Source organism: Chiroxiphia lanceolata, chromosome 21, assembly GCF_009829145.1.
Source record: "Chiroxiphia lanceolata isolate bChiLan1 chromosome 21, bChiLan1.pri, whole genome shotgun sequence".
In the NCBI taxonomy this organism is placed as follows: Eukaryota; Metazoa; Chordata; class Aves; order Passeriformes; family Pipridae; genus Chiroxiphia; species Chiroxiphia lanceolata.
Genome location: NC_045657.1, coordinates 4,930,333 through 4,940,290, shown reverse-complemented (window position 1 = coordinate 4,940,290; position 9,958 = coordinate 4,930,333).

The following is a 9,958-nucleotide window of genomic DNA, read 5'->3' as shown; positions in this document are numbered from 1 at the left end:
GCTGCCCAGATGTGGCAGCGCAGCTGGGGGAGCGGCAGCAGGTAAGGTGAGGGCTGGTGCCGGCGGGGCCAGGGGTGCTACAGGGGACCGCGGGGCGAAGGGGGAGGCGGATGCCCTGGGGACCCGCTCACCCCCTTTCCAAAGATACACCCCTTCACCCCCACGCTGACGGGGCTCAGTCCCACCGGTGGGCAGGAATGGGCAGAGTGCTGGGCAGAGAGAGGGGGGCCATTGGCACGCCCACCCCCCCCCATAACCTTTGTGCCCAAGGGTAGCCAAAGTGCTGGGGGGCTCGGAGCAAAGCCCAGCACACAGTGGGAAGCTGGTGCGGGCTGCTGGGGGAGGAGGCAGCAGCTCCCCTCCCTGCGGGGTCACACCGATGCTCACTGGAGCATCCCTTGCCCAAACCCCAGCGTTGTCAGCCCAAAGCAGCGGTGCTGACCCTGCGTGCCAGGAGTCCCTCCCGGCCTGATGTGCCGCCACTCCCGAGTGGATGTGGTTTTCCTTCCCATAGCTTTGCCGCACTTCCCGTAAATCTTTTATTTGCCTCTTGTCTGACCTGCGGGCAGGAGCGTTGCTGAGAGGTTCAGAGGAGCATCGTGAGAGCAGCGATGGCTCAGCCCTCTCTTAATCCATCTAGGGGGAGGCTGGGTTATCTCTCCGTGCTGAGAAGCCCCTGGGAAACCTCCTGGAGGGGCCCTGCATCCACCCTGCACACTCCTGTCCTGCAGCATGGGACTGTCCCCTGGGCAGGCAGCACAATGGGGCTGGGAGTTGGTTCAAACCCCCCTGGATCTCTGTCCCTGGAGCTCAGCCCAAGTTGGGACGCTCCAGCAGCTCCCATGTGGCTGCAGGTAAGGAGTGGGGGTGTCAGGTTGTTTGTGTATTTGGAGGCAGGGGTCCAAGCAGCTTCTTTCCAGGACACACACCCCATTTGGAGAAGAGTTGGTGCATGCTGGGTCGGCTGGTTCCAAAAGAGCTCTCTGGGGTGGGGAGGGAATCACAGGCATTGCCTCAAGCAGTCAGTACCTGTGTGTGTGTGTGTGTTGTTTCCTGGCAAGGTGCAAATCCTGCCTTTGGCTGTGGTGATGTTGTGTGTGGATTTACTGGGCGATGCTCATGGCTGGCAGCCCAGCTCCTTCCCCACGGACGATTTTCAAGGACTTCCCTTTACAGCTGAGACTGGCCAGCTCATACCACCAGTGGGGTGTTTGACGTGCCCACACCAGCCGGGCTCAGCCCCCGGCTCTGCTCGGCCACTCTGGAAGCAGCAGGCCACGGGCACCCGGGAGGCTGTTTTAGCTCAACTCCAAACAATAAAAACTTATCATTAAAAAGAAATGCATCTTGGCTTCATGTGGCCTGGCAGCGCGAGGAGGAGTGATTCAGTGGCTTGTCAGCCCTGGGCGTTAGGCACGCCGAGCTGCACAACTGGACACTCTCCAAGTCCAGCAACTCATTTTCTGCAGATGGAGCCGGGACCGTGCAGAGGGCTGATGGTTAATTTGCAATCCAACATACCTTGACATACCCACAGCCGAATCGCGGAGGTGGTGCGGGGTGGGATGCTTGGGAGCCCGCTGGCAGGGGTGTGCAGGCAGGGCTGGCCCCTCACAGCCCCTGCCCTGTGTGGGGTGTCCCTGCTGCACCCTGACACAGGGGTGCCCGCGAGGCTCTGGCTCGGCCGCTCCCAGTGCTTTTCCCAGTTTCCAGTCTCTGAGCAACTCGATGAGCAGGATAGAGGGTGCCTGCCTGGAGGAGAAGGCTGTGTTTCTGGGAGCCGTGGGTGAGCCCTGCCCATGCTCTGGCGGGCCAGGGGATGGCAGGGACACTGGCCTGGCTCATCCCTGACTCACGCTGAGCTGTGTCACCTCCTGTTACCCATCATGGGGTCTGGCTGTAGCTGTGGCACTGGGGACATGGATATGGGCATCCACGGCCAGATGAGCCCCATGGCCCCACAGCCCTGGATTCCGCTCCATAGGCTGTGCCAGGAGGGATTGGGTGCTCAGGGTGCACCAAGGACTTGGGCACACACCATGGCTGGGCATCGATGGGCATGGGCCCCCCTGGGGGCTGACAGGGGCTTGGATAGGTAGAGAAGGGGTTCTGTCAGCAGCTCAGCCCTGATCTATAGGCAGACAGAGGGGATGATTCATGTCTCAAGCTGTGGCCTGAGGGCAAAAACGGGAGAGAGGTTTGATGTGAGGATGCCGGGAGGCTGCGGGTCCTGCTGGGAGTTGCGGCTCCTGGCAGTGTTTCCCTTCCCAGAGCCATCTCTGCCCACACTGCCCAGGGGTCTCGGCTTGGCCTGGGGGCAGAAAATGGCTGAAGCAACACAGGATCAGATCCATGGACTAAACTGAGTCTTTTTTAAAAATTTGGGACACTGTCATCTCTGTTGTGGTCCAAGGCAGTGAGCAGAGTGGCAGTGGTGGTGTCAGGCAGGGGCTTGGCTTGGGTCAGGGGAGAGGACACCCCAGCGAGTGGGACACCCCAAGACAGGGCTCAGTGACACTTTACCCCCCTTGTTGAGTTCAACCATGCTTGGTCTGCATCCCCAAAATGCCGCGGGGCCAGAGCTGGGTCCAGCCCAGCTCTGGGCTGCGCAGGGCAGAACCACACCCGAGACACGGAGCAGTGCTGGGCCGGGGGGCAAGGCTGACGTGGGGGGGGACACCGACCCCTCCCCGAGGAACAGCGTGAGCTTTCCTTGGCAGGGTGCCCCCGGAGGCAGAGCCGTCGCTGCACACGCGCGGCGTCAGACATCATCATCATATTAATAATGAAAGGGCAGCTCCTTCAAAGCTCTTCGTCCCCGCGCCGGCGAGAGCACAGAATGCAGAGGAGGCGCGTGAGCCTCATCCCAAAGCAGCCGAGGGGAGAGCGCTGCGATGCCCGGATGGTCCTTCGCTGGTCCTTCACCAGGCCGCTGACCCGGGTGACAAAAACCTGCCAGGTCCCCGATGGGTGCTGTCCCCGCTGGGAGTCTGGGTGCTGGGGGGGTCCCTGCCTGGGAGGGGGGAAGCCCGTGGCGTTCCCAGCTGCTGTCCCTGTCACTGCTCTGTGCAGGCTCCCCCGCCTGGCAGGGAAAGGCCGTTTTGGCTGTCAGGGAAGGAGCCTTTCTCCCAAGGGCTGAGTGCTGTGTCCATCACTGAGAGTCACGGCAGGACATCGCTCGCTGTGCCGGGGCCTTTTTTTTTTTTTCCACGGGATGAATCGATGGCTCAGACAATCAAACAAACCACCCGTGAAGATGTGCTGGGCTGCAGCCAACAGTGGGTCAGTGGCAGCAGCTCTTGGGGCATCTCTTCTGCTCATCCCCCTGCAAGACATTTGGATTTCCAAACAACCTCCTTTAACACCCTCATTTTGTCTAGAGCATCCCCAAGCCTGGTCACTCGTTGTGAGGGTCTCAGCAGGACCAGACCAGGGACTGAACATCTCTTCTTCTCTCTCCCCTCTGCCAAACCCTCTCCTCCAGCTTTTGCCCTGCTTGTGTGGTGGAAGCCAGGAGGGTTTTGCTGTGGTTGCCCTGATCTGGGGAGGAAAGAAGCAAACTCCCTGTACCAGCTGGAGGTGGAGCACCCCATGCCCACCCTGTACCCACCCCATGCCCACCCCATGTCCATGTGCTTTCCCTGGCACCCCACGTGTTACAGAGGGTCCCACCCTGCATTAGTGCCCCAGGGGGGTGGGGGACTGCTGTGTTCACCTTCTGACCCTTCCTGCCCAGCCCTTTCTCAGGCTTTTATTTTTCTCCCTCCAAACACAACAAAACCCCCAAATCCCCTGCAACTGAGAAACCTTTTTTTGTTCCTCTTTTCCCTTTGCTTTCTGCCGTGGCAGAGTATTGATCGGAGCTGATGTGCTGTAATCCGCTGTTTCTGAGAAAACTTGGCATCCCAGAGTCCCTGGAGGGGCCAGATCCTGCCCCAGCATGGGTCTTGCTCCTCTGCCAGGCTTGGGGCTTTGAGGGAAGGCTGTGACTTGCCCCATCCCATCCCTGCAAAGCCAAGGGCCATACGCTTGGTGGAGGGAACAGCATGAGCTGATAGGCAGGAGAAGGCTCTGGTTTGGAGCAGAGCCAGGTCAGATCCTGCTGGGATGGATATTCAGAGTGATGGACATCTGAAGATACCCTCCTACCCCTCTGGCAGGACAGGGGATGGTGGCACAGGGGGACATTGGTGCTGATGAGAGGGGCTGGTTGGGGGGCTCAGCAGGGGCTCTCCAGAGAGGAGTGATTCTGCTTCCATGCATCCAAGGAGGGCTGTGGGGAGTTGGAGCTGACCTTGGCCTGAGAGGGGCTCGTTTTGGGGTGCATGGCTGCCCCTGCAGGGCAGGACCCTGGCTGAAAACCACCCTGTGCCCACCCTCCTCCCCCCTCCACTCCACTGTGCTGATGTTCCATCTACACTTAATGATGGCAAATGGATCAGAGCAATGGAAAGTGAGGGGAAAAAAGCCCAGCCAAAAATCGCCAAAAACCACAGGGAAGATTTTAATTTAAAACCTTTTCCCACATGGAGAGCAGCAGCCTGGGCCATCTGGAGGAGCATATGCAGGTGAGGGGGGGCAGCGGTGCCTCCCCCAGCTCCATCGTTATCAGCAGCTCCCAAAAGGGCTTTGGGCTGACAAAAGCTATCCCTGAGGGGGGGCAGGCACCCTGATCCCAGCCATCAGCCTGGGGGAACCCCAGCTTTTCCTCCCAGGCTACCAAGACCTCTCTGTTTAATTGCTGTATTTGCTGGAAAAGTGATGATGAATCCCAAAGCAAACTGCAATAGCGGCCGAGTTTATTGCAAGAGATTAATTCAGTGGTTTAATTGAAACTGCAGGAGCAGGATGGGAAAGCACCGATGTGGGGCTGGGAGGAGGGGGGTCAGGGTCAGCCCTGCTCAGCACCCACATCCACCCCTAACCCCCGGCAATCATCGACACCCAAATTAGCAGATTTGCTCCTCAGAGGCCTCCTCCATTGGCTGAGCGTCACATCCAGCATCCTAAAGCCCCAAGTCTCCTAGCAACTCCCCGGCACTGCCTCTGCCCACCCATTAACCCCTTCCCAAGCTCCCCCCACACCATGTGGAACACCTGGTGCTTCGAAGGCGTCACTGCCACGCTGGGTGTGAGCAGGGCTTTGTGCAGCAAATAAATCTGCAGGATGCTGGAAGGATGCTTGGGATGGGAGAACCGAGCTGGACTAGCTAGTCAAGACTCAGAATTTTTTATTCCAGGTGGCACAGAGAAATCCTCAGGTTTATACATTGATGTCATGGCAGTTTAGAAGGTTTTATCCTCCTGACTTGTGGAGATGCTGGGAAAAGGTCAGGGAACCTCCAAATCATGGCCAGCTGGTGCAGCTCCCAGCTGGCATTGGCATCAGAGCACGAGCCAGCCTCTTCTTCCCTTTTCAATAGTAAATCAATGACACCATTTCTTTGGGAATAGGATGGAAGGGAAATTTTCAAGGAAAATGGCCTTGAAAGTGTAAAATCACAGCAGGAGATGGTGTGATGCCCAGGCCAGGGCTGGAGGGAGTGAGGCTGCTTTTTGGTTTGGATGTCCAATACTTTCCTGGTTTTGCCCTTAGAGATCAGAAGGATGGAAAAAAGGGTTGGAAAAAATAGTGAGTTTGCTGTTTGAAAAATAACAGTTGACATGAAAAAAAAACCACAACCAAACAACTTTGGTAGTGTTTGTTTGTTTTTTTTTAACTGTCTTAATATTTATGGACTGGCAAATGCGTCCAAAGATCATGTGCCACTGAAAAGGATAAATCACTTATCTCACTTTAATGTGCTTTGTTGGGCTTTATCAGAAACATTGTCATAAAATCACCAAATTGAAATTTTAAATGGGGAGAGAGAGGAGGTATCTGGAGGGTTTGTTCTTGCTTCTGTTTCCTTATTGCCAAATAAAATACAATTAAAGCAACGTTTTCCATGCCAGCCAGCACAGCTAACACTGCTTTTCTGACGGCACTTTTTTCTGTCAGCCAATGAAAATAAATGATGCAGGATTACCAAGGAACATCCAGGCTCCGTGGCTGGAGGGGGATGCGGAGCAGCAGGCATTCCAGTTTGAAACAGAGGGATTTTATTCCCGCGGTAAGTGGAAATCTCCAGGGATGTTACCCACAGAGCTCTCTGCTGCCGCCTGGAGCGATGCTTCATCTTTCGTTCGCTCTCCCAGTTTCCCCCAGTGCTTCCCAATCTAAACCAGTCCTTGGCACAGCCCCTGTCTGGGGGTGCCAAATTAACTCAGGACCCCCCTCGCAGCAGTTTTGGGGTGACTCCAGCCAGATCACGGTGGGTCTGGTCCCCCCTAGGGCTCACTCCCATGCCGGGGGCTACCGGCAGCTCAGCTGCTGACTGCACCGAAATCCCCGTGGTAATTGGATGAGGGCACTGGTTTCCATGAGAATATTAAATCAGAGCCCCAGCCCCGATCCCGGGAGACACGCTTGGGAATATAAAGACACGGTAGCTCACGTTATAGAGGAGTTATTTCTCCTGCTTTAAAGTCAAAGGTACCACAGCAACTTCTTATTTGTCACAGAGTATATTGGAGCATCTCTGATTGACGGGAGAGAGAGGGAAGGGGAAGGCAGAGGGGCTGAGCACTCACAGCTCGTCACAGCGATGGGCTTTTGGGGGGCTTTGGAAAAGCAGGCTCAAAAAGTGCTTAAGTGCTTTCCAAACCTGCTTTTCCAAAGCTCCCTGAGAGCCCATCACCAGCACTTTCCGAGTTTGCTGTTCCAAAGCCCTTTGAGAAACCATCACTGTGAGGAGTTGCAAGTGCTCAGCCCCTCTCAGGGGAGAGCCTGGGAGGTGACAGCAGCCACAAACCTTTGTGGCAGAGCTGATGCAGGTGTCCCAGTGTTGCAAAGGTCCCGGGGGCTTTGTGGGCAGCAGCTCAGTGCCACCATCTCGAGCTCGCTCCACTCGGGACTGGTACAGGGAATCACTTAGGAAATGAGGGGCTCCAGCACCCTCCCAGTTATCAGTTTATCCGGGTCTCTGGTTGTGGTGACCATCTGGTGGCATCTGCTGCTGCTCAGCTGTCACCCACCCTCCTGGTGAAGGGGATGCTCTGGGCACCTCGTGGGTGGGGATATGCAGGGGACATGTCCAGAGATCTGGCACAGGGTTAGGGACAGCCACGGCAAGCACATCCCATGGCTTCCACGGGGACAGATGGACGCCATGGATGGATGGATGGAACAATGGATGCATGGGCAGATGGACATCTCCCCACCCACAGCAGAGAGGCAGGGGAGGACAGACAGACAGATGTTCCTCCTTAGCCAATGGGGTGCCCTCAGGTGATGCAGACAAGCCCATTAAAGGGGTTTATCAAGGGGGTCGGGGCTGGCAGGAGGCTGCTGGTTTTATCTGGGATGCTGCTTTTGGGCTGGGAGAGCCTAAGCTCCTGCTCATTAATTAGAAAGGCTTCAAGGAGGTTTGTACTGGTTGGCCTCACTCGTGAGCAGCCGTAATATGATGAGCGATTAGGGACTTTGAAGCTTTTTAGCGGGTGTCATTAAGCTGCTGATGAGCTCAGGCGGGGAAAGGGCCTTTTTGGCTGTGCCTGGAACTGGCTGGTCCTACTCTGACCCAGCCCTTCCTCCTGTTGTGGTCCCTGACCTCCTGAGCCTGATGAGATGGGTGAAGTGTGTGTTCTGGGGACAGCAATGGCTCATCTGTCACCCTGTGTCCTTGGGCTGGGTCAGATTTGGTGTCATTCAGCTCATCAGTGAGATGATGAGCTTGTGGTCATGCATGAGTGAAGCTGAGATGTTACTATTTTCACTGTCTGCCAGGTATTGAGAGAATTTGGGGATTATTAGCTCTGAAAAGGTGACTTCTAAACCATTTGTACATCAGGGGAGAGAATCGTGATATGTATCCTGGCAATTGCTTTGGGACAGAGTTTGTTTCCCAGTTATGGGTTTTCCCTACTTGTCTGGACGCTGATGGTGAAGCCTTCTTGCTCAGGGGACACCCTCTCAGGTGGCAGTGTCACTGTCCCATCCTCCTCGTGCTTCCTGATGCCTCCAAGGGCTGCGGCAAGGCAGGGACAAAATCTACTGGATTTTCTCTGCCCTCCCTCATCTTCTCCTGCCTGCCTTGGCAAAACTTCCTGCAGCTCAGCAGCATCCTGCCCCGCCGTGGTCTGGTTGGCATCACTAGCGCTGTATTTACAGCAGTGTTAATTAAATACTTTCTGCAATCAGCGCCACACATGACCCCGCTCCCCGAGCCGGGCTGGGCTGTAATGTGCCATCATCGAGCGAGAACATGACTGCTGCCATCCCAGGGAATTTCTAATAGAGATTTACTCATCCCAGGCCTCTCGTTTCTCCATTTTGTGACATTTTGCAAAGTTCAGGTTTACAAAATAAGCCGGTGCACACGAGAGCAGCTCCAGCCGTTATTTATGCTGCACATGCCATTCCCCCTCCATGGGGTCTTTTGCCCTGCAGTGAGTAGAGTTGGGGGGTGGGCTGGCAGCTGCCCTCTCCTCCCCTCTGCCCAAGGGGCTTCTAGTTTTGACAAGGAGCACCCCATGACCCCAGATGTCCCTTCCTCTGTGTGCTGGGAGAGTGGCAGAGTGTTGTGGCTGTGCCCTTTGAAATGCTCCTGGCATCGCGCAGCTGAACCTGCCTCCAACTCCCATTCCAGTCCCAGGGTAAAGGATGGGATGGGAGAGGGAACTGGTCACAGCCTAGGGGCAGGCCAGGTAGGGCTGCTGCAGTTTTGGGTTGTGATTTGGGATGCTGATCTGCTCTGCTTTTAAAAATAAGCTTGTGCTGAAAGCTGGCGGGGAGCGCGGGTGCGGAGGCAGCAGCTGCCAGCAGAATCCCATTAGTGTGCCACAGCCTCCCAGGTCTCAGCTGTGGGCAGAAAAGCCCTTTTTGGCAAATCACCTGTGGTAGGAGCTGCCCACTCTGTGAGAGACGCAGCCTGTGTGCTAAAATCCAGGGATGGGGAGAAGGTGTCCATCCCAGAGCCTTGTCCCTCCATGGCACAAAGTGGTGGCCAGTGCCTTTCTGACCTGCTCCTGTTTAACCTGTGCCCAGCTCCCATTGGTGCTGGGACCTGGGGCAAACCCCTGAGTGACCAAACTTCCTTCTCCTCCTCTTCCTCAGGAAGGCACTGGCCATTCTGTCTTCACCAGTGCTACAGCAAGGTCAGCTCATCCCTTCTGGAGAAGGTTCTGCTGGAAGGCAGGGTGTGCCCATCTCAGAGTATCACTCCGTATGCAAGTGGAGTCAAGGGCACCAACCCAGGTCCCACACAGCTCCATGGGGTGGATGGGGGCAGGTAAGTGGGTGGTGGGACCCAGTCCTGTGCACCCTGTTGAAACCTGGCCGTGCTGCCAGCCTGGAGCTGGGCTGTGGGAGATGGGGGGCTGTGGGCTCCGGCACACCTCGCTCCTGCCCCACGCCTGCCTTGTCAGGTCTGATCACGAGAAGGATCAGTCGGCCCTGCTCCTCGCTCTCCCGATTTAATTAACGGGCCTTTCATCTCTACCCTGAAGGAATCTGCTATCTTCTGTCTTCTTAATTAACGTTCATTAAGCAAATCAGAAGAACATTTTCTCCTCTCCGCCTCCACGGCTTTTAACCCTTGCAGGGTCCCAGGTCCCCCCCATCCCAGGCTCCTGGGCAGGTCGGTGTGTCATCACAGACTTGGTCACCACGTCTCTGCCACGCTTGGACCGAAGTCCTGGGGCAGCAGGTGAAGTCTCTCCAGGTATAGAGAACTTCAGGTGAGGTTGGGCTTTGCTACACCAGTTGGGCTGGGGGCAAATCCCAGCTCTGATCACTCTTAGGACACTGTTGTTCAAGATCATCCATACCCCTGGAAGACAAGGGGTTTCCATATCCAGCTTTAGCTCTACTTCATATCCAGGGGTGAAGTTCACCCATGGCACAGGTGATGCATCT